Source organism: Macaca nemestrina, chromosome 4 (assembly GCF_043159975.1).
Source record: "Macaca nemestrina isolate mMacNem1 chromosome 4, mMacNem.hap1, whole genome shotgun sequence".
Lineage (NCBI taxonomy): Eukaryota > Metazoa > Chordata > Mammalia > Primates > Cercopithecidae > Macaca > Macaca nemestrina.
The window spans coordinates 22,969,774-22,994,662 of NC_092128.1; positions in this window are offsets into that span (position 1 = coordinate 22,969,774).

The following is a 24,889-nucleotide window of genomic DNA, read 5'->3' on the forward strand; positions in this document are numbered from 1 at the left end:
GGTAAAAACATCCCAGTCCCTTCAACTGTACCTCCTTCAACAGGCTTTTCCGTCTTTTTTTCCATAGATCTTTCCTTTCCCTACATAAAGGTTTTGTCCTAACTCTTATGCTGACTATGCAGAACTGGCTATATGAGAAGACCATCAGAATTATTTATTAAATACTCCCTAGTTGCTCTCTCCGGATTGCTTAGCTCCGGAGATTTGATCTCCGGAGTGTTTGATCCTCAGTGCTCACTGGATCATTTCTGAGCAGTTGCCTTTAATTTGCTTTTTGATATTTTAGAGTTGAACAAACTTGAGTCTAATTCTCTATTTTTGTTTAATTTTTGTTTTTACAACTTTTTATGGTAAATATTTCAAAATTCAGAAATGTTGAAAGAATATACTGATCTCTCATATATTTCTACCTACATTCAATAATTATTAATACTTTATCATCCTTAATTTATCTCTCTCTGTACTCACACACAGAGATAGAGAGGGAGGAAGAGAGAAAGAGAAAGAGAGAGAATCATTTCATAGAAAGGTATAGACATTATGATACTTAATCTCAAAACACATCAGCATGGATCTCCTAAGAATAAAGATATTTTCCCACAATATCATTATTATACCTAACAAAGTAATACATGATACAAAAATTCTATTATTTAATATGCAATCTACATTCAACTTCCTCTACCTACTCAGTCATCTGTGTGATGAATCCCTTGATTTCCTTGAGCTTCTGTTTTCTCATTTATAAGATGGGGTTAATAAAACTACTATAAAGATTAGTTGTAAAGCTTTGAAAAGTTATTCATTTATTCAACAAACATTTCTAGAGTATCCATTTATGTGAGCCAGCCACTGTTCTAGGGACTGAGGATAAAGTGATATAAAAGGCAGACAGAGTGACTGCCATCACTCTAACCAAGGGGAAATCAATGACAACCTTAAAAGGTCAGTAGAAACCCTCTTATTTATCATAATTCAAATTAGCAGTTGGGTGGTTAGTCAGAAAAGTCAGTTGAAAGATATATGCATTCCTCATTTTAATGCAAAACATACACGCACATATATTACAAATTTTGTGACATTAGGCCAAAGCCCCTCTTTGGGCATGAGTCTGCTGATTGGAGGTCAGCATTGACTTTCTTGCACAAACCCCACCAATGGTGCGCTATCTTAGATTTCCAGTTTCCATTTCTTTAAAATAGAGAGTAAGGATGTAAAGAGTCTTGCAGGTAACTCTGGTTTCAAGTGGAAGATTGATTACATGAATAATATCACATGGAAATTTTGTTGTTTCTTCTCTGTATTCCTAGACAACTAAAATGACTATAAAAGAATTTAAAAGATTATGATTATTCAGAGGTAAAGAGAACAGAGTAGGAGACACAGATATTCAGAAAATGAAAAGTGGAAGGAGGGGTAACTATCTTAACAGAGTATGGGGAATCATATGCCAAGCACCTTTAAGGAGAATAGGATGGTGACGAGTGAGACATTTCCTCCTGCAACTCAGGGACTCCAAATTTCATGGCACTGGGTAACCCAAAGGGTGGGTCCAAGGACAGAACAGGTCAGGAGTGAGACACAAGACTGAACACAGAGGAATTAAACAAAGAATATATATGACAAATGAAAATCTCAGCCTCCTTCCCACCCCTTAGAACACGGCAGGTAGAAAATACTACCTCCTCCATCACCTTCATCACCACTCATGAGGTAGGAGAGCAGGAATTTAACCTTGAAAAACTAAACTGCCTCATACCAGGCTTGGAGGCTCACGCTTGTAATTCCAACACTTTGGGAGGCCAAGGCAGATGGATCACTTGAGGCCAGGAGTTCGAGACCAGCCTGGCCAACATGGTGAAACCCCATTTCTACTAAAAACACAAAAATTAGCCAGGCGTGGTGGGGTACGCCTGTAATCCCAGCTACTCAGGAGGCTAAGGCAGGCAAATCACTTGAACCTCAGAGGCGGAGGTTGCAGTGAGCCGAGATCATGCCACTGCACTCCAGCCTGGGCAACAGAGCAAGAGTCCATCTTGAAAAAAAAAAAAAGAGAGAGAAAAAAAGAAAAACCAAACCATCCTAGCACCTCAGAAAAACAACTGGCATATTTACATTTGGTGGGGGGAGAGGGAGTCTCTTGATGAAGAGGCCAGATGGTCTGCCTTGTAGTAAAGCCCAACATCAACAACCTCCCCACCCACCCCCGCCCCAACCCCCCTCGCCCACACACACAGACATTCCAATCAGCTTTCAATCTAGAGCTTCGCTCATATATGAACAGACAACTCAGGATCATATGTGCTTGAAAAGAAAGACTTCAACGTGAAAAGGTGAATTCCAAAGCAATAGCCAAAAAAGAAAAAAGGATCTTAGAAGAAAGGTAAACAATTAGGTAACACTCAAAACCAACAACAAAAAAAAAAATTGCAATTAATATCAGAGAGCTTAGATAATGCATTTGTAAAATAAAAATTGGTATTTTTAAGATCATACAACAAGCAGAAGCTCTTAAAAATTAAAACCATGACAACTAGGATAAAAGACTTAATAAAAGGAATGGAGAATAAGGTCAAAGAAATCTCCCAAAAAGTAGAATCAAAAGGCAAAGAGTTAGGAAATGGGAGAGAAAATACAGGGGACCAATAGCTGACTGTTGGAGTTCTGAAAAGGAACAAAGAACTAGATGAGTAGAACTTATAATAGAAATAATACTAGAAGAAAGTTTGCAAATTTAAGGGCATGATCTCAATACTTAAAAGGCCCAGCCAACACCTGCCACAATAATTTTTTGTTAAACCTCCAAATTGCATAATCATGGAGTTAGGGAATAGTAAGTATGAAGAGAAAGTCATAATTGCATTTGTCAGAACAGCATCTGACTTTTCTCAGAAGCAACACTGGATACAGGAGAAAGTGGAGCAGTGCTTGTAAAATTCTGCTAGAAAGTTATTTTCAAACTAGAATTCTTCCACTAGACAAACAGGGTGTGCTATAAAAGTCTAATAATAACACACATGATGAAGGAAGGACTAAAAAACATTACTTCCCATGAGTGCTTTCTAAGGACACTCCTGGAGTACATGCTTTAATAAATTGAGGGAGAAAAACCAAGAGAGGAAGACTGGGAATCCAAAACACACGAGTCATCATTCCTATGTTTTCCTACACAAGCCATCAGTGAAAGGAAGTGACTCCTGAACAACGGCTGTGCACCAAGTCCAGAGGGCAGCAGGGCCAGCTCAGAGCAGCAAACGGTTACTATGGCACAAGGGTGTAGGGGTGGCAGAGAGTGCAACTGATGATGTTGAATGTTTGCATCATTTTTTTCTGAGTGGCTGACAGCTTTGTTGAAGCATTTAGAAAAAAAAATTATAAAATAGAGAAGGAGGAAGCAATCCTCACTCATCATAAGAGGAAGTCAGCAACTACTGACTGAAATCAATCACAAACAGCAGTAACGGCATATTGTTTAGATACATGGAGAAAAACATCAAAAGAACCAGCTAAAGTTATTGAAAGCGGCTGCCTCTGGGAACCACCTAGAACACCCAGCATATTGCATCTTCATCAGAATTATTTCAGTTGCAAGTGATAGAAACTCAAATTAGTTTAAGCAAAAAGAGGAATGTATTAGGTTACATAGCTTTTAAAAACATGGATCAAGATAGCTAGATTCAGGTTTTCAAATAACGTTTTTATAATATCTGCAAGAAATTGTCTCTTGTTCTCCATGTCTCATCTCCCCATCTCCTGCTTTCTTTCCCTTGGGTCAGCTTGACTTTCAGGCAAACTTTCCCCATGTGGGAACAAAGGTGACCTCCTACAGCTCCAGACTTCCAGGTCCTTAGCTTTCAAACTCTAAGAATGATACAATGGCTCAGTCCTGGTAGTTCTGGCAAAAATCCCAGGACTGGCTCTCATTGATCTGGGTTTGGTCATATGGCCAGCCTTGAAGCAATCTCTTTAACCAGGGTACTTTGATGCTATGATGGGCCTATGTCACATTCTCACCCTTGGAGTCAAAAAAATGAGGTCAGCTCCACTTGATATACATGGACTAAGGAGAGTAGTTCTCCAAAACGAAGTTGGGGTATACGACAGTTCATTTTATTATCATTTTTACTGTCAACAACTCATGTACTCAAATATGTGGCCAACCACTATTCTAGATGTTTCTGTGAGGTATTTTTTAAATGAGATTAACATTTACATCAGTAGACTTTGAATAAAGTTGATTAGGCTCCATAATGTGGGTGAACCTCATCCAGTCAAAGGCCTAAAGAGAAAAAAAACTGATCTCCCCCAAGAAAGAGGGAATTATACCAGCAGACTGCCTTCAGGCTCAAGCAGCAATATCAACTTTTTCCTGGTTCTTCAGCCCGTTGGCCTGCCCTGCAGATTTTGGACTTTCTGGCCCTCCACAATCACATGAGTCAATTCCTTAAGATGAATATATATATGCATATATCCTCTCCGCTTCTATTACTAGATAGATAGATAATTGATAGACAAAATCTACTCAGTGACTGATAGTTTTACTTTAAAATCTACCTACTAAAACAATCAGTTCTATATTAAGTGGGAAAACAGGACAGACATGTCCATAAATTCTCAGTAACAAAAGCCCATGCAAGGGTAAAGGCATGATTCATCCAAAGTGATTGATATAGTTTGGATGTTTGTGCTCTCCAAATCTCATGTGAAAATGTAATCTCCAGGCCAGGCACGGTGGCTCAGGCCTGTAATCCCAGCACTTTGGGAGGCCGAGGAGGGCAGATTACTTGAGGTCAGGAGTTTGAGACCAGCCTGGTCAAGACAGTAAAACCCTGTCTCTACTAAAAATACAAAAATGAGCCAGGCATGGTGGCAGGTGCCTGTAATTCCAGCTACTTGGGAGGCTGAGGCAGAAGAATCGTTTGAACCAGGGAGGCGGAGGTTGCAGTGAGCCAAGATTGAGCCACTGCGCTCCAGCCTGGGCAACAACTCTGTCTCAAAACAAACAAACAAACAAAAAAACAGACATGTAATCTCCAATGTTGGAGCTGGGGCCTGGTGGGAGGTGTTTGGGTCATGGGGGCAGATCCTGCCTGAATTGCTTCGTGCTCTCCTTGTGATAGTGAGTGACTTCTTTTGCTGAGTTCACATGAGATCCGGCTATTTAAGAGTGTAGAACCTCTCCTCTCCCATGCATGCACTCCCACTCTCGCCATGTTACACTGTCTGCCTCTCCTTTGCTTCCCACCATGATTGGAAGCTTCCTGAGGCCTCACCATGAAGATGCTGGGGTCATGTTTCCTGTACTGCCTGCAGAACTATGAGTCAATTAAAACTGTTTTCTTTATAAATTGCCCAGCCTCAGGTGTTTCTTTACAGCAACGTAAGAACAGACTAATGCAGTGATTAAATAAGTACTTATCTTTGAAACACAGTTTTCTATTTTATTTCAAACATGGAAGATAAAGGCAGTTTAGAGGTTTCACCAAACCAGGAAGAACAAACGTGGACTAAAAAGTGACTCATGGATGGCAAAAGAACTGTAAATAGCAAACGCAGCTGATGGTACCACAGAAGCTGATGCAGCTGACAGGATTCCCAGCCAGGGCTGAGGGCTCAAGTCACCTCTAAGTATACTGAACGTGCCCTCAGGATTCTCCGAGTTAGCGAGGAATGCTTGTAAGAGACTTTAGCAAACTTTCAACTGTTTATTCTTTGGGTTTGTTGTTGTTGTTTGCTTGAAAACAGAATCCTTATACTAAACTACAGCTAGCATCCTAGCAAGTGAGAAAATTGATACCAACATTTGGGTAGCATGTGAATCGATTTTTCTTAGGTCTTTGGACAGGGCACACACTACTTTAAGTGAAACAATCTTAAAAATGAATCCAGGTTATTTCAGTCTGTGACACAAAGGTTATACCACGAAGCTTACTATAAAGTTTTTTCTAAAGGGCAGCTGGGAAGATAATCAACATTCTCCACCTACCATAAATAATAGCAATAATAATTCTTAATACTTCATACAGACTGCCTTTTACTGAGGCCCACAAACTCTTTTTTAAACAAAAGCAACAATTTCAGGAAATTTAAGTTACTGGCCTTCTAGTCACATCACCTTGCAGTCCAGTCCATACCAAGAAAAGTTGACATGCTAATACCATGCCAACACCACTTAAACAGATCTAGCTTCTCATAAAATCTCCCTGAGGAGGCAGAGAGTAAACAGTTCAGATTTCAAACTACTTGAGTGAAACATGCTGCTTACAAAGAAAGTATAAATAGGGAGCAGAGATGATGACAAAGCAAGTCATAAAAACTAGTGCAACAAACTTAACTTGAAAGTAATTTTCCTTTATTGATATTGTTTGACTATATCCCCACCCAAATGTCATCTTGAATTCCCACGTGTTGTAGGAGGGACCTGGTAGGAGGTAATTGAATCATAGGGACAGGGCTTTCCCATGCTGTTCTTGTGATAGTGATTAAGTCTCACGAGATCTGACGGTTTTAAAAACGGGAGTCTTCCTGCGCAAGCTCTCTTCTCTTGTCTGCTGCCACGTGAGATGTGCCTTTCACCTTCCGTCATGATTGTGAAGCCTCCCTGGCCACATGGAAAGGTAAGTTTATTAAATCTCTTTCTTTTGTAAACTCTCCAGTCTCAGGTATGTCCTTATCAGCAGTGTGAACATGGACTAATACATATACCAAACAAAAACGCAAAGGATCCCCCACAAATTCAACTTTGCTGTTTGCAAAATGTCATAGCTCCAAAATGATCACAATAAATAGACAAAATTAAAACTCAAAAAGTGAACAGGAAAGATAGAGTGGTACAAAATGAAGCAGGATAAATAGACACAGTAAACAAAAAGATACTTTAAAAAATAGTAAACTATGAGTATTAAAATGAACGTGAATAAGATGATTTAAGTAAAAGAACAGTCTAGAAGAACTAAGTAGTATAAGAATAGCTTAAAAATTAAAAAAATTAAACAATTCTCATAAAGGAAGGAAATAAAATTACAAGTGGTTCTAGAAATTCAGAAGTCCCATGATTAACATCCTACCAAGAGGTAAATAAGGTCCCTTGGAGCAAGATGACTATTGGTTATTCTCCCCAACTGCTGAAGTTTCAGGGTTTCCTTATTCCTGTACAAATATCCCTAAAGAGATGCACATTGTCCACAGAGTGCCTCAAAGTAAGGTCTGCACATGCACACATATGTCCATCACAGTGCTATTCATAATAGCAAAGACATGGAATCAACCCAGGTGCTCTTCGGTGGTGGATCAGATAAAGAAACTGTTATACACTTACAACATGGAATAACTACACAGTCATAAAAAAGAACAAAATCATGTCCTCTGCAGCAACAGGGATGGAGTTGGAGGTCATTATCCTAAGCGAATTAGTGCAAGAACAGGAAACAAAATACTATGTTCTCACTTCGAAGTGGGAGCTAAACATTGAGTACACATGGACACAAAGAAGGGATTAGACACTGGGGCCAACTTAAGGGTGGAGAATGGGAGGAGGGAGAGGACTGAAAAACTACCTATCAGGTACTATGCTCAGTACCCGGGTAACAACATTATCTGTACACCAAACCTCCATAACATGCAGTTTACCCATGTAACAAACCTGCACACATGTACATGCTAAAACTAAAAGTTTGAAAGAATTTTTAAAATAAATACAAAGAAATGTAGACCACATTCCCAACTAACTACTCAAAACAGAAACAAGAAGAAAAGAAATCACATTATGAATAGCACATACCACTGAAGGCAACCAACTTATTTATTTTTTATTTTTTATTTTTTAGAGGGAGTTTCTCTCTTGTTGCCCAGGTTGGAGTGCAATGGCTCAATCTCGGCTCACCGCAACCTCCACCTCCCAGGTTCAAGCAATTCTCCTGCCTCAGCCTCCCAAGTAGCTGCGATTACAGGCAAGCGCCACCACACCCAGCTAATTTTTGTATTTTTAGTAGAGACAGGGTTTCTCCATGTTGCTCAGGCTGGTCTCGAACTCTCAACCTCAGGTAATCTGCCTGCCTCGGCTTCCCAAAGTGTGGGGATTACAGGCGAGCCCGGCCAGCAACCAACTTCTTAATAGGCTTTTTGGGGAGGAAAAACTGGACTCTAACAGGGATATGCTTAAAACCCATGCTCCTAGAGAGCTGGGTCACCAGCATGAATCACAGAGACTGGGGGTAACTGGCTATTGAACTGAACAGAGCTGAACTCTACCAGAGACCTCCAGCTTTATGGAAAGTGCATGCTAACAGTGTCATCAGCCTGTCCCTTTAATCTCAAAACATTTCACCAATTTGATTCTCTTCCGCAACATACAGCCTAGAACATGTCTTATCTCAAGCTTCTCAAGCTACAGAAGCCAAGGCCCTTTTGGTTTTTAGCACCTAAATGACAGCAGTGAGGACTAAGATGAGAGGTGGACCAAGGTCGCATACTGGAGAGAGCATAAGCAGGACACTAGAGCATCGTACAGTGTTTTTCAAAGTCAGGTTGGTGGCCGACCTTCCCTCAGAATCTCTGGGGGGTGCTAGGTCAAAGTGAGATTCCTGGACCACATCACAGACCTAACAAATCAGCATCTTGGAGGCACAGCCCAGGAATCTGCATTTTAAAGAAGACTCCCCCCCCACCACCTCCCACCCCAAATGACTGGTATGCTCTACAACTTTACAGATGTATTGTCATCAAGGGAAAGTGGAATCAGGGTAACCTGGGGGCGAGCAGCCAAGGATGCCTAGTTGGCGCAGGAACAAGGAGAAAAAACTGGGGGATCATCCAACAGCAATGGCGGGGACAAAAGGAGAAAAAGCCACAGAAGCAGAAAAGCAATGCGACGGGTCACAGTAAATTTTCTGGACTTAAGTAGGACTTCATTGGAAAAGCTACAGTCCCCTTTCCCCTACAGGCATGCCTCTGCAGCTATTAAAGGCATGGTACTCTGACAGATTACAGCTCCTTGCTAATTAAATTGTAAATCTTGTTTCAACTGTTTAAGAAAATCAAGGACACTAAAATGCAGGCATCTCTAAGCTAGAGTAGAGCAGCTGTCTTATCTTGAAAGAACACAGCACCCCAGCAGAATCTACATCAGAGGGAAAGCGAAGAGTCCCTGGGAGCTGGAGATGGGAGCTGTGAGCTTGATAGAATGCAGTTAAATGTTACCGGAACGCCATGTACTAAACAAAGTTTCAGTAACAATCTGACAGCCTGATTTTCAAATTTAAAGCCTACTCAAAAGGTCAGACTGCCACATGTCTCCAATCTCCTGCCCAATTCTAGCTATTTTCTAAAGGCCTGGGTCTCTCCTGCTTTCTGAACCATAACATTAGTGTTTCTCAATCTACTCATTTTAATAGAGCACAGTACTCCAGAGCCACACATCCAGAAGGTTCTTCCGAGGTCAACTTGCTATGCCTCTACTTTAAGAAAGAGCACAGCTACAAACACTGTGTTTACAAAAGGTATCTCTGCTTGTCCTAGTAGTTCATGCCAGGGATTCAAATTAAAATGCTCACACTTTTATTTGAAAAGATGACATTTTATTTGAAAAGACACACTCTCGGCCGGGCGCTGTGGCTCAAGCCTGTAATCCCAGAACTTTGGGAGGCCGAGACGGGCGGATCACGAGGTCAGGAGTTCGAGACCATCCTGGCTAACACGGTGAAACCCCGTCTCTACTAAAAAATACAAAAAACTAGCCGGGCGAGGTGGCGGGCGCCTGTAGTCCCGGCTACTCGGGAGGCTGAGGCAGGAGAATGGCGTAAAAACCCGGGAGGCAGAGCTTGCAGTGAGCTGAGATCTGGCCACTGCACTCCAGCCTGGGCGACACAGCGAGACTCCGTCTCAAAAAAAAAAAAAAAAAAGAAAAAAAAAAAAAGAAAAGACACACTCTCACCCAAATGTCAACCTCCTGCGGTGGGGAAAAGGGATAATAAATATTAGTCAAGGAGTTGGTGATGGGAACCTTCTTTTACCTCTCTTCAAGTTTCCATGGGACATCATCAATATAACACACATGACCTCTCCCCAAGCACTCACTTATTTTATTCCGTGGTAGGTGGAATGATCTATATGACAAGTAAGTTTGGAAAAGAAACAAAGCAAGCATTCTTCAGCCTCATTTTCCCATTTCTCTGCTTGCCGGCAGACACCTCTGGTCTGATGCTCTGTTTCATTAGGATTGCAGAGATGTCCACGGTTTTCTAGTCCTACCTACGTAGGTGAGTCTCCCCAAATTGGAGAAAGGAGCTAGGAAATTATTATTGCCATATGCCTGACCCACATTCTCCAAACTAGCCTTTATTACTAATAAACGGGCTATTGGGAATTTCATCTGCCTTACTCATTATCTCTCTCGCAACTGGTTCAGAACTAGATGGAAAGGAAAGTGGAGTAGTGTATTGGTTGCCCTCAAGTCCCCAACATTTGACTTCTATTACACTTTCGGTTTAGGAAAGACTCAGCATAAACCTTTTCGGTTAGAGGAATAGAGGGGCTCCTCTCAGCCTAATGCCAATAATTCAGACTGTGGAGGAGAATCACCTCCTAACATAGCTACATTACATGCATTTCAGGGTGATTATTGGTAGGAAAACAAAAACAAACCAAAAAAAATGCACCAGTTGCACAGGACTTATGTAGGTATGTAGATAAAAATTACCATTCCATTGTAGATACTATTGCTCTGTGATCCATCCTTTATTCTTGGTTGTGAAGGGACTAAATATAGGTGCTCTGTTTGCCATTTCCACAATGTTTGCATTTTCTCACCTCCACACCTTCATACACACCATCCCCCATGGAATGGCGTCTGTTGGGGCCACAACTGTTCACATGGAAAACCCCTGCTTATCCTTCAGGACTTATTTCAGATTTTAACTCAGCCTGACCTTTTAAAACACAGTTAAATACTTCTTCTTCGTCTTACTATAGCATAGCATCTCATTTATAACTCTATTAATGTCGTGTGTGTGTGAGAGAGAGACAGAGAGAGTGAGTCCTGCTCTGTCACTCAGGCTGGAGTGCAGTGGCACAATCACAGCTCACCAGCCTCAACCTCCTGGGTTCAAGCGATCCTTTCACCTCAGCCTCCCTAGTAGCTGGGACCACAGGTGCATGCCACCACAGCCAGCTAATTTTGTTTTTCTGTTTTCTGCTTTGGTTTTGGTAGAGATGGGGTCTCCCTATGTTGCCTAAGCTGGTCTCAAACTCCTGGGCTCAAGCAATCCTTCTGTCTTGGTCTCCCAAAGTGCTGGGATTACAGGCCCTCACTTTTTTCACGTCTTTTCCCTCCTCTCAACCCCTGCACCATTACACTGAGAACCCTGGAAAGCATAACCATCTTTTATATCATCTTTATCATCCCCAACCCCTAACTCAGTGCCTGTCATATAGTAATGCATAATAAATATGTGAAGAGTGAGAGGCAGGTAAAAGAAGAAGAGAGACAGAGACATAGGCACAGATACCAAGAGCCAGGTAGAAGAGAGAAAGAGAGAAACAGGGTTAAGGACACACACAGAGGGACCAGAAAGGTGGAGAAAAGGCATGAAGGGGGATAAAAAGAAAGGAAGAAAAGAAAAATAAAGTTATAACCACATAGCCCCACTCATCCTACCAAAATACTTGCTAAGGTCTTACAGAACTCTAAGGATAGCTATGAATGGGAGCAAACTGGTCAACACAACCAAGGACCATGACAAATGGAAGTGGCTGAAAAGCAAAGGGGATGCTTTGAAACACTGTCTAGAATCCAAGCAGACCTGCAGAACCGCACTCTTGTTGCTAGTCCAAGTGTAGGAAGAAGAGAGAGCTTACATGCAAAAGGTATACATGAACCCTCCCACGCGTGGAAGCTTTCTATTTCGACTGTGTTATGAAGAAATGATTTATCTGCTTGCTAACAGCATTTCCCAATCCTTCTTGTCTCATTATTTAAATAAAGAAGAAAAGACTTTAAACTGATTCATTTTTTCTTTTGACCTCTAAACCACATTTCCTTGCTTGCCTGATTGTGGAACTTTCAGGAGATAATTTAAACTTTCAGGTTTGCATCATAAGGTACTTTTTCTGTAGGCATGCCATAAATCTGCGAGATGAACTGTGATTCATTCCTGTAGGTGTTAGTATGTCATTATGTAAGCATTGCCAATAATGAAAAAAAATTACTAGCAAATGTTATAGCAAAGAACAAATAAAAGCAGCTATATCTAAGTATTATATTTCTATATTATAATAAAAGATGGGCTGTGTATAAAGAAGTAATTTATAACAGCTCATAAGCAACTCAACATTTTCCAGATGATTATCAGCCAAATTATCATGTACCAAATAGGAAACTAAACAAAACAAAAAGTCTTAAATAGAAATAATTAGAGATTCTCTTTACACTGTTTTCTGAAATGAATTGGATTATTTCTCCACAAAGACATAGTAGGCTCACTAAGGAGGACCACATATGTACAAAGCATTTCCCATGTGTACCACAGTGTGTCTATATTAGGCAGTCAAATCCTAGTAGTCAAGCCCTAAGTAACCCCTTGGTTAGCATTTAGGACTACAGCATGTGTCAATAGGCTTTTATGTTTCTCTGTTGGTTGTTGTTATTTTGGAAAGGGGTGCTGTTTTGTTTTGTTTGTTTTGTTTCAAACTCTATGCAACCAACATTTATTAGCAGCTCCTGTTTGGCAAATATTCAGTTATGCCCTAAAGAAATGTTTTAAACATGAGTAAGGCTCAAACCCTGTATTCGAGGATCTCATAGGTCTTTTGATTTTGGCGGTGCTACAAATACAGACATTCTGTCTGCTGCTAGCCTAGGCTCCCATGGAGCCCCTGGGAAACTTAACAGAGAGCAGGCATAGAGGTCCAATCTGCCACCCTCACCATCTCCCTTTATCATGAAACCTGTCTCACCGGTTTCAAATGACTCTTCCAACCCTTGTTTTCTTTACCTTTGTGTCAATGCCATTTGTCTAGTTCCAACATCCCTCTAAGCAGATCATATGTGTTTTGAGTACAAAAATAGGTCTTACTTATTTTGATGTCATCCAGAGCAAGGAATTCAGTGTGTAAATTAATAAACTGTTTTCATCTGTCTTACCTTCCTAATGGTATCATGAGTTATTTGAAGAAATAAACTTTTTTTTTTTTTTTTTTTGGTGATAACCAAATACCTCATACAAAAATATCTGGTTATCACCGAAAAAAAAAAAAAGAGAACACTTCAATAATGGTAGGTATTATATAACATAACTGTTAAGACTAGAGAATCTCAGGGTGGAGGAAGACCTTCAGCTCTCATTTTGAGGGGTAAGGGGAACTGATTTCTCATGCTCTGGACCTAAATGTGCCCCCTCCATCAAAAATGTTTGGTTTGTCAAATTCATGGGTGGAGAATAAGGGAATTCCCAAGGTGTGTATGAGCATTGCAGAATAATGGTTCTTAGTGTGTAGGGTTCATGAGTGGGCTTTAGCCAGTTCATTACCATGTACCCAAAACATGTTTGTGTGTGTAGATGCATTTTTCAATGCAATTATTGCAAAGCTTGGACTAGATACTCAAGGGAATCTGTGACTCAAGATAAAATCAAGAACCCCTGCTATTGAATAATCTCAACATAAGTACCGTTTTTCCCTAAAAATCATTGGAGAAAATTTTCTTCCATGAATTAAAGTGTCCAGAAAGAGCGTTACACATGGGGTGAATATCACACTTTGTAAAACCAAAGAATAATAATAATTTAAAACAGAGAACTGAGAAAGAAGAGAAATGCCTTATACCCACAGGCACAAAATAGTAATGTGCCCTCTGAAACAAACAAACAATGACTAAAACCCAACACATGCTTGTTTTAACACCTGGGTTTGAGGTATATTAGAAAAAAATGTCATAGTAATTAACCTTCTACCTCCTATCCATATTCGCAGGGAGAAAAATAAACACAAGCTTAGCAATTGCAAAACTCAGGGAGCAGAGTTTTGTTAGTTCTGTAAGAAATTCCAAGGAAAACAGATTTTTCTTCAAATGAAATATGCCACCAGCAGCCAAAAGATAATATGAGAGAAATTTTGTGGCAATTGTAGGATATTGCTTCATTGGGCCAACTCCATAAGCTTGATTTCAACCATCTCAGATTTCGGAGACTCCTAAGAAACCATATTTACAGATATACCCAACTATTCCTTCATGAAAATTTTATCACCGCTTTCCATTCTACTCAAATGATCACAGTACAGCCTAGTACAGAAAAGAAAAGATTGCTGACCTACTGCTTTTATATAAACAAATTTCTTCAAATGTCTTATTCCTTTATAAAGCAAATTGAGCCAGGCACTGTTATACGTGCTAGAGGTAGAAAAGATAGACATCCCTAACATCAGGGAGTTTGCAATTTGAAAGAGAACAAGATAAGGGGCAAAAAGTCAAATAAATAAAATAGTCTAAATGGTTATATGTTATGTTTAATGCGATTGTGGAGACAAACAAGATTCTTAAGTTTAGAATAGTCAAGGAAGACCTTCTAAAGAAGTGTCCCTTAAGCTGAGATAAAGATTGTTAAAAAAGAGCTGTAGACATACATAGAATGAGAAAAAGAGATTCTACAGATGAGAAAAGAACATGTTCAAAGACTATGAAACAAGACAGAGCATGGCATTTCTGAGAAAGGAAAAAGAAGAATGGATGATATCCATCCACTAGGGAAAAGAAAGTTAAGACATATGATTGGAGAAGGGATGAGACTATGCAAATCCTAGAGATCATGGTTAAAACCTCAGACTTTATTCTAGGGGCAATGGAAAGTCCCTGGAGAGTTTTAAGCAGGACTAGGGGTGACCTCATACAATTTCTGTTTTAAGCATATTACCTTTAATAATATGAGAAGAATAAATTAGTGTGGGAAGACTAAAAGATATTGATCTGGAGTAAATGGTAGTAATGGAGTTCAAAAAAAAAGGGAGATTAGGGCATATTTAAGAAATACAACAAACATAATCTTCTGATAGATGAGACTTGGGCAAGAAGAGAAAGGAAGGAATCAAATATCATTTCTGGGATTCTTGGAGTAGCCAAGAGGATGGTGAGGCCATTCGCTGAGATTGAAATTTGTGGGAAGTGTTAACAACCCATTTTGAACTTATAAATTTTGCAATATCTGTGAGACATAATCGTGAGACACTCAGGTGGAAATGTCAAGTAGGCAGCTGGATCTGCAAAAATGGAGTTCTGATGAGACATCAGGGCAGAAGGTATGTTTTGTGGTCTTTAACATTAGGACAAATTTGTTTGGTATTTGAATCCATAGAATAGATGAAATCCATCTAGGGAGAAAAATCAGGAAAGGGAAAAGGCTCCGTAAGAGCTCCCCAGAAAACAATCATTTAGAGGATTAGTTGAGTAGGGGAAGCAGGCAAGGAAGTCTGAGCAGGGGGCGCTGGTGAAATAGGAGAAAGTCAGGGGCATAAGCTGCATTAAAAGAGGAGAATTCTTCAAGAAGGACCGGTCAAGTGGATTAGATGCTGCTAAAAACAATCATGTTAGATAAGAATAGAGAAATGTCCACTAGATTTAGCAACATGAAAATCACTTTCTACCTTGACTTTGACAACAGTAGGTTCAGCGAATTGGTGGTCATGGTAGAAGCCCAACTATAATGGCTCAGGAAGGAGACGAGAAATGAAGGAGAAATTTCTATAATGGCTGCATAGACAACTGTTTAAGTCTGCCCAGGAAAAGATGCAGAGAAACCCCCCAGCCCAAACGGTCAAGGAGTTGGTTCAAGTCCTTGCTTGTTTTCTCAAAAAGCCTAGAAAATGTTTGTGTGCAGCTGAGATGATCTGATTGAAAGGAAAAGATAACTAAAGCAGGAGGAAGAGAACATAAAGAAGCAAAGTTCTCAATAAGGTGAGCTGGCACAGGATCCAGAGCATACAGGGAAGGACTGACCTCTAACGGGATGGCAGTCAGTCTGGTCATGTGATGTCTCACAGATGACCCCCTTCCATGGGTTCCTAAACCAATAAAACTCTTGTTATCTTGAGCAAATCAGTCTCTCTACATCTCAGCATCCTCACCTGTAAAATAAAGGGCCTGAACAGCAAGATTTCTAAGATATCCTTAAGCTCTGTGATACTCTAAGAAGCCTCAAGTAGAATGTCCATTTGCTCAGGCACATCTGTTTGTCATTACCTCTAATGTTGATTGGACTTAAAACATACCTCAAACCAGTGTTTTCCAACCTTTTACACATCAAGGTCATATAGAAAATGATAACATGCTTTATGGCCTCATGGGGGAAATGGAGGGTATTTGGGGCCTTGCTGAGGCTGCCCATGGCCTGGGGTCGCCAGCTATGAAATCTCAAACTACAACAATACCATGCTTTTGGCTTACTCTGTGACAAGATGAATGTATAAGTTAGGGTTCTCTCACATACAGAGAATTAAAAAAAAAAAAAAAAAAAAAAAAAGCCAAGCAAAGGTAAGCAAAAATGTAGAGAATTTATTTTAATAATACAAGGGTAATTTAACACAAGGGACCCCAGGACCAGAATACAGCCTGGTCTAGGGACAGATTGGAACGAAGAAATGGCAAGCCATCGACAACATGGGTTCCTCCCAGGCCCCTCTCACGGCAGCTTCTCCCTGCAGCCTGCTGCACTCTTCCTTCTCACCATACTAGTGCTCTCTGATACTCCGTGTACATGCTTTGTTGTCGTCCTCCCAGGTTCAGAGACTCTTTCTCTCTGTCCCAATTCCAGATTCCTGAGGAGGAGACTTTGGCCCAGCTTGAATCAGGGATGCCTGCCTGGTCTAAACAACTGAGGCCAGAGGAGCTACTTTGCATAAAATGGCTGCCAGAAAGATACTGTGCACTGAGCACACACACCTAAAAGATATTGCTATATTCAACATGCCACTTCCAGTCATCTTGATTATATTATATCCCCTTGATTCTGATACATCAGCCATTGTAAAAAAAAAATAAAAAATAAAGAAAGGAAAAAGGGGGAAAAAGCACCAATTTACTGACAATCTTCCCCAGAAAAAGTAAATACCGTATTAATTATATATTTTAAGAACCTATAAAAGTTTACATTTATTCATACCATTACATACCACTTTCTGCCAATATCGATATGACCATCAAAATTTGGTTTTAAGCTTCTTTTACAAAGTGTAAAAAGAATTCTGAGTAACTTCTAGATCATAATGATATTTGATTTTCATTAGCAATGTCCATTGTCTTGACAGATGTAGCAATTTTAGGATTGGTAATATAATTTAACAGCACATTAAAGAATCTGCTATTTTGTCTACGTTTCCTCTTTAATTATACTTATAGAATTTTCTAAATGAATTACATATCGCTGGACCTTAAACTGCTTTTCTTGAAAGTCGGCCAGAAGTTTTTATCTGGTATTCTGAGCTTCAGTGATAGAACTTCAAAAAATTGGTTATACTCACCTCTTTCTTACAGCTTTGAAAATTCTATGATGCATTCTGAGAAATTTGGCGTTCTCTGAAGTCTTTAATTGCATTGCCTGCTGTGGGATAGACAGTCTTCTGTATTCACAGTAACTCTGTTTCAGTGCTGCACTGTGGTGGAAACCTGTTTGAAAATATTTTTGTTGTTGTTTTACAATGACACTTCTAAATTAAATTTAGATAGTGCGCACCAGTGGTGCTCCCAGTGATACTAAATCAAATGAAGTGAACACCTCCCTTCTATGCCTGGTGAAGTTGCCACATGCACACATGCAAGCAAAAGCAACTTGTTACGTTCCCTGGCTAGCACCTGCAGAGCCTCTTTTGAAAGATTTGAAGACCCATCCTGATTTCTGGCATCTCAAGATATGGAAAACGTGCATCTTGCAATCAAGCAAATATGTCACTTGCTTTTATTGAGAAGGAACACATCCGACACTTTTTTTAACTAAGCGTGTCACATGGTTTAATTCATTTAATTCTCACAACAATCTGACAAACAAAATGGCTCTTATACCCATTTTGTAAATGAGGAAACTGAGGTTGTAAGTTTAAGTAATTTCTCTAAGATCAACTAGCTAGTAAGTAATAGAGCCAGGATATGAGCCCATCCTATCTGACGGCAAGTCCTGTGTATTTGTTTAATCAGTATATCCAAATGTGTCTTAATTAATTGTGTACTAGACAGTCATTAAGATTAATTAATAAGATAAACTATAACATTAGTAACATAAATTAATATACTTTGCTGTTATTCAATTAACTGAGCTACGGCTGTTTTTCCAAGAAATGTGGACAAGGCTACCAAAGTAACTACTGTACATGTCAGTATCATTCCTGGTACAACTTGGGTAAATTGCTATTCACATGTACTTTGTTTTGCATCTTTAAATTCATGGAAGCATTTCTAATAATGGTAATAAGTGGGAAAACAACTTGCAATTAGGGTTCATGAGGAGCCCAGTTCCTTCCCTCAGGTCTGAAGTGACACTGGCCTCTCCTAAACCAACTGACCAAAGCAGAGCACTGCTGAGCCATTGCCTGAGCTGTTACAGGACAGCACTACCCTCTCCATTGCTTTCACAGGAAAGGGGACAGAGCAAAAGGATATAAAAAGTATCTTATCACTTGAGGTCAGTGGTCCTTTCATTTTAGAATTCTGCCTCTAGGAATGGTACCAAGAAGTGGTGTTTGGGACGCCAATGTGTAGCCTCAGAAAGTGTTAGAAGACAACTCCAAGCACTATAGCTTTCCTTCGGAACATGAGTATTCTCCATGAGCTTATTTCTTCTTATTTGTCAGGAAACAGTGATGCTTCCTCATCCTAACACGTCATCATTTAGTGAGCAAGGCCTTATTCTAGTGAAGGAGTTAAGACTGTAACACCCAAAAATATGCTGCTTTAGCGTTTTGACTATTTTGAAATAAAGGCACTTTAAAAAAAAAAAAAAAGCAAGTACAAGAAGATCACTCTAATCTTCCTTTTGTTTCTTAAAAGCAAGAGAGACAAAATTCCCACGTGAAGGAGGTCCTCCCTATACCAGAAAGAAAGCAACAGTCTTATCATCAAGAATAGAAAGCTGAAGCCTAGCGAAATTTATACAAGCAAACCTTGTTAAACTAACTCTTATTTTCCCGGTCACTTCTCTACCCAATTAGCTTCCCTAGCCCAAGCCCCTTTACTTGTCACATTTTCACAACTTGCTTTTCTTTGTCCAATTCAGTATGTAAGCGATGGGCTCTAACTGCTCCTTTGGGTCTTCATTTCCTTATAAAGGCCACATAAAGCTTGTATAAAATAAATGTGTATACTTTTTGTCTATTAATCTAGCTTATATCAACTTAATTCTTGGGCCCAGCCAGACCCTAAAAGGAAAGAAGTAGAAATTTACCTCCCCAACAGTGGCCACAGCTGAGGGCAGATAGAAGATGGCATCCCAGACCAGACACCAGCAGCCACTCCCCACTGTGGTCCAGAATTGCCCCTTCATCAACCATGCAGAATAGCAAACCTCTTGCCTCGTCAGTAACACTAAATAAATAAAGCTCACAATTAATGTTGTAATTACAGCTGGAGGAATAATTTGCAACCTGAGTGTGGTAACTCACCCAGGGTACCAAGAGGCTCATAGTATTTACTTTCCTGATTCTGGGGAACCAACCCTGTAAAGCCTCGTTGACTTTCCAAATGCTGTGGTTGGGTTTTTCTTTAAATAGATCATTTAATGAACTCAAGAAGAAACCCATTATGATTGTTTAGAGAACTAAATAGAAGACACAAAAACCTTTAGATGTGGGTTTTCAACATGTTTGCCTGGTTTCCCATTTACTTACAGACCTAGAGACTGCTCAAATTCACCATCTTTATGCTCATCTCCCTGCGTGGCTTGTATGTAGAAATCAGCTGCCCTCTAGTTGACTTACCCTGTTCTTTCATTCATTTTTTTTTTCATTCATTTGTGCTATAAACATTTATTGAGTTCCTACCACAGCCCAGGTCCTGCTAAGTAGGTTTATCTGTGTTACTAACTCACTGGGAACATTGAAATCACTTCAAACAGACCCTAATTTTTTATTTAACAATGAATGGAAAATTCAGTTCTATTTTTCCCCAGAATCCCAGTTGACTTTTGAGTTCCCCTCGGAGCCTCCTTAGAATGGAGTCCAGCTCTGCCCCCTCCTTATGTCATCATCCCTGCTGTTCAAGGAGGACTCAACAGTTGGAGGATTGAGGATTTTGGCATTGGTCAAATCTGACCCACATTTATCCCACTTACCAGATGTAAGAACAGAAACACAGTTTATAAATTCTTCAAGTCTCCATTCACTTATTTACCAAATAGGACAATCACATCTATCTCACAGGGTTGTTCAAAGGATCAAACAAGCTACTACAAGTATGCAAAGAGGCAGTCAATAAATGTTACTTCTCCGATGCATATCTCTTTCTCATTTCCATGTGCTCCTTATTTATGTTCTGTTATATATTCATTCATTGTAATTTAGTGAGCACCTATTTTACATGCTAGGCTGTGAGGACACAGTGGGAAACAAACTGTCAGGGAGGAAGCACATTCCATGGAGTTGTCTGGAGCAGATAAGCAAGCTCTACACAAACAAATATAAAGAGAGCTCAACATTGTTCTACTTTTAAAATAGAGCAGAAAGTGACAGCCTCAAAATTTCTAAATAAGAAGGGCTTAGAGGCCATCTGGATGGAATGAAGACTTGCATTAAGGCTATATTTGAAAAGCCAGCTAGATTTTTACATTGGCCAACTCTTTTGGTAGAGAGTACCTCCTTCTGCCTAGACCTAAATAGTCCAGGCCACTGCAGACCTTCTCCCTTGCACTGCTGAATTTTAGCCTGTCCTGACTGATGAGCCAGGAGAAAAGGTTCCACCACTTCCCACATCCCTGTCCAGAGTCCCCAACTCTCCTTCTATATTGCCTCCCAGGAAGACAACTAGTTTCCCTGGTGATAAGCTTCTCCGCCTGGCTGTTGATGACAAGACCCCTAAAGAAACTTCCTTCAACTGCTTAGCACTCAACTCTACCTTCTACTCACATTTTCATTGCTTATTTTGCCACCCATTTCTTCATTTAGCATTGACAACAAACCCTTTTTATTATTTCCCTTATGTTGAATTTTCCAATTTATAAATGAATTAACTTTATGGGTATATAACATCTGTTAATTGTTTTTTTGGCCACCAAATACATTTCGCATGCATTATCTCATGAAACTCTTATGACAAACCTGAGATGTAGGTATTATTACTCCTCCTATTTTGTAAAGTTTTAACAAAAAACAAATATTAATCTATCTGGTTGCTGTGTTGTGTTAAAAAAAAAAAGTAAATAAAAGTTCAAAATAAATAAACAACAAATCTTAGAATCATTAATATGTAGGAAGGGTTTTCAACTCCAAATGCTCTTCTCATTACCCCAATATTGAAGAATTACCACAAATACTCTACAAACCATTTCACAAATTTAATCAGATATAAAAGCAATACATGCAATTGCCTGACTCATACATGCACTTGAATTCCCTTTATTTTTCTTTTGTTAGAAACACGGTCCTAAGCACTTGGACATCTACTATTCTGCAGGGAACAGTTGAGTATAAATTTTGAAAAGCAGTATCTCAATTAATTTACTTTTTTCAAGGGACCATTTAGTCTTATGTCTTCTTAAGCATGGGTAGGCCAGAGGACTTTGTAAAAGTAATAGAGTACAATTATAACCATATACATCAATTCTTCATGTCTGCGTTGGACTTATTTACTGATGAAGCCTTTTCCCCCTACACTCAGCATTATATCTTTAGTATAGCTTTAGAAGAGAATTGTAGTCTCCTCTGACTCATATATCACTAATAAAATTACTAGCGAAGATCCAATTCTCAATTACAAGCACAAAATAGTGCTACATTTTAGTATATAGCAAGCCCATCTATCTTAACAACTATTCTCCAGCACTGAGGTATTTCATCTGGACAACTCAAGTTATTGGAGACCTTGCAAATTCCCCTAACATATTATTAGCTGGTATTGTTCTGTTAGATCTTCAATTCGTGCCTCATGTCGTAAAATCAATAGTGACCAGTTTTAAAGCAGATTTTTTTAAACGATATGTAACTTTGACATTGACACCTCACTACAAAGATGGGAAGACCTTAGCAAACTTGGCCAAGAAAATTACCAAAATTTCATCAGTCAGGTTTCCTGTGGCAATAACCTACTACTTTACTCTCTCCCACCCTAGTAAACATCCAACAATGTAGCATATCTAAAACATCACAATATAAATGCCTGTCTTAGCCTTCTCAGGGGTCTATAACAGAATACTACAGACTGGGTGGCTTAAACAACAGACATTTATGTCTTACAGTCCTGGAGACTGGAAGTCTGAGATCAGGGTGCCAGCGTGGTCAAGTTCTGGTGAGGGCTCTCTTCCTGCCCTACAGATGGCTGCCTTCTTGCTGTGTTTTCACATGGAAGAGAAAGAGAGCAAGCGAGCACGAGTGAGAAAGAGAAAGAGAGCAAGACTGAGAGAGCGAGACTGGGAGAGCGAGACAGAGCAAGACAGAGAGAGTGAGACAGAGTGAGACAGAGAGCGAGCAAATGCATGTAAGCTCTCTGGTCTCCTCTTATAAGGGCACTAATCCCATCATGAGGACCCCACCCTCACAACTTCATCTTAACCCAATTACCTCCCAAAGATCTCATCTCAAATACCATTACTTCCAAGTTAAGTCTTCAACATATGAATTTGGAGGGGACACAAGCATTCGGTCCATGAAAATGCCCTTATAAACTATGCTATAATCTGTCTAAAAGGCTTTAAATTACTGGCAATATTACTGGCTTGTGCACAACCTTAAACATATGTGAGTATCACTTTGCTAATCACAGTGTCAACAAAAAGCCACAGTAAGATTGGAGAGGAAGGGTAGAAGAAGAAAATGCATTAGGATCATTTAAAAAATAGACAAAGTCTAAGTCTAGGGACCTGGAATCTTATAAAAGCTCTGCTACAAATTCCTTACTTTTAAACTACATCTTTTACTTGAGCTGCATCTTGCCTGCCAGAAAAAATGAGTGGAGCAGGATGACCTCTAAAGTATCACTAATTTTAATAAATAAAGATTCTATGATTGTCTGAATAACATATATCCTGAAATTATTAAGAAAATATACCATGAACATGATTGAAAAAAACTTTGCAAAGACTTGACTGTGGCCAGGCACCAGTGTCTCATGCCTGTAATCCCAACACTTTGGGAAGCTGAGGCAGGTGGATCACTTGAGACTAGGAGTTCAAGACCAGCCTGGCCAACATGGCAAAACCCTGTCTCTACTAAAAATACAAAAATTGTCCAGGCATGGTGGCACACACCTGTAATCCCAGCTACTCAGGAGGCTAAGGCAGGAGAATCATTTGAACATGAGGCAGAGGTTGCAGTGAGCCAAGATTGAACTACTGCACTCCAGCCTGGTGACAGAGCAAGATTTCACCTCAAAAAAAAAAAAAAAAAAAAAGAATTGACTATGAACAAAGCAGATAAGTGAAATAGTTATCTTGCTAGTTTATCCTTTTATTTCTAAAGGGAAGGATCAGAGTGAGAACAAAACTTTTCCATTTGGAAAAAATTAACTCTTTAACCTAGGAAATATGAATGTATAATCTACAATAAAAATAATGCTTGCCATTTGTTGGGTGCCTACTCTATGCTAGGCACTTTATAGACTTAGCTCATGTAATCCTTAAACAACTCTGCAAAGCAGACCTCATCATTTCCTTCTCTATGTTCCAATCACGCTGACCTCCTACCTGAGTCTCATATGCACCAAGCTCACCCCCACATCTCCTAACTCGTATGTCTGGCTTCCTCTCCTCATTTGGGACTCAGCTCTAATGCCACATATCCTCTTTTCCCTGGTTTCCCGGGCTAATGTACCAACTCTGCCTTTACCCCCAGTCACTTTCTATCCCATTGCCCTCTATTCTTCACATCACAAATCACTATGTGAAATTTCTTTGTTTGCATGCATATTTTTCTCTCTCTCTGTCCCCCAATCTCTCTACAATGTCAGCTCCAGGAAGGCAGGTACTTAGCCTACACATAGCTATGTTCCTAGCACTTAAAACAGTGCCTGCTTAGTTAATATTTGATGAGTGAATGAATGTCATTCCCACTTTACAAATACAGAAACCAAGGCCCAGAGAGGTTTGATGACTTGCCCAAGGCCATACACCTTGAACCAGGATTCAAGTCCAAGGTTGCCTGGCCCCCACATACATATTTTTTCCAGTGTTTCTTAAGTCTACAGAGTAGAGGGCATAAGCATTGTTTTCAGTTTTCTGTTTTTGTTTTTATGATAATCTAAAATAGAAAAGCAGGCATGTTTAAATGATATAGATCACCTTATCACCTTGTAAATGAATACTGCTGCAAGATTTTAGGGCTTACATCTAAAGTGTGCAAATAGGTTAACACTGTCTAAGCAAATACATCAATGAGGCTTTTCTTCAAGACTAAATTATGTCATGATATGTTGTAGGAAACAAAGTTTTATAATAGCTCAAACAGGAAAAAAAAATGATGAGGAAAATTGAATTACCACATGACTCATACTGATTTAAACATACCAAACTCAAATGAACCTGCATCATAGCATCTAGCATTGTGGTGCCTCAAGCAGCATTGTCTAAAAATGGTCCTAGGAGCTCACTAGGTTGCCTGGATCACAAGTTATGAGTCAACTGGAACTGTGCCAAACCCAATTTGGTGACCAGCCTCCCACAGCAGGAAGGTCTGTACCCAAACCCAACTCCACAACGGCCCCCAGTGGCCCTAG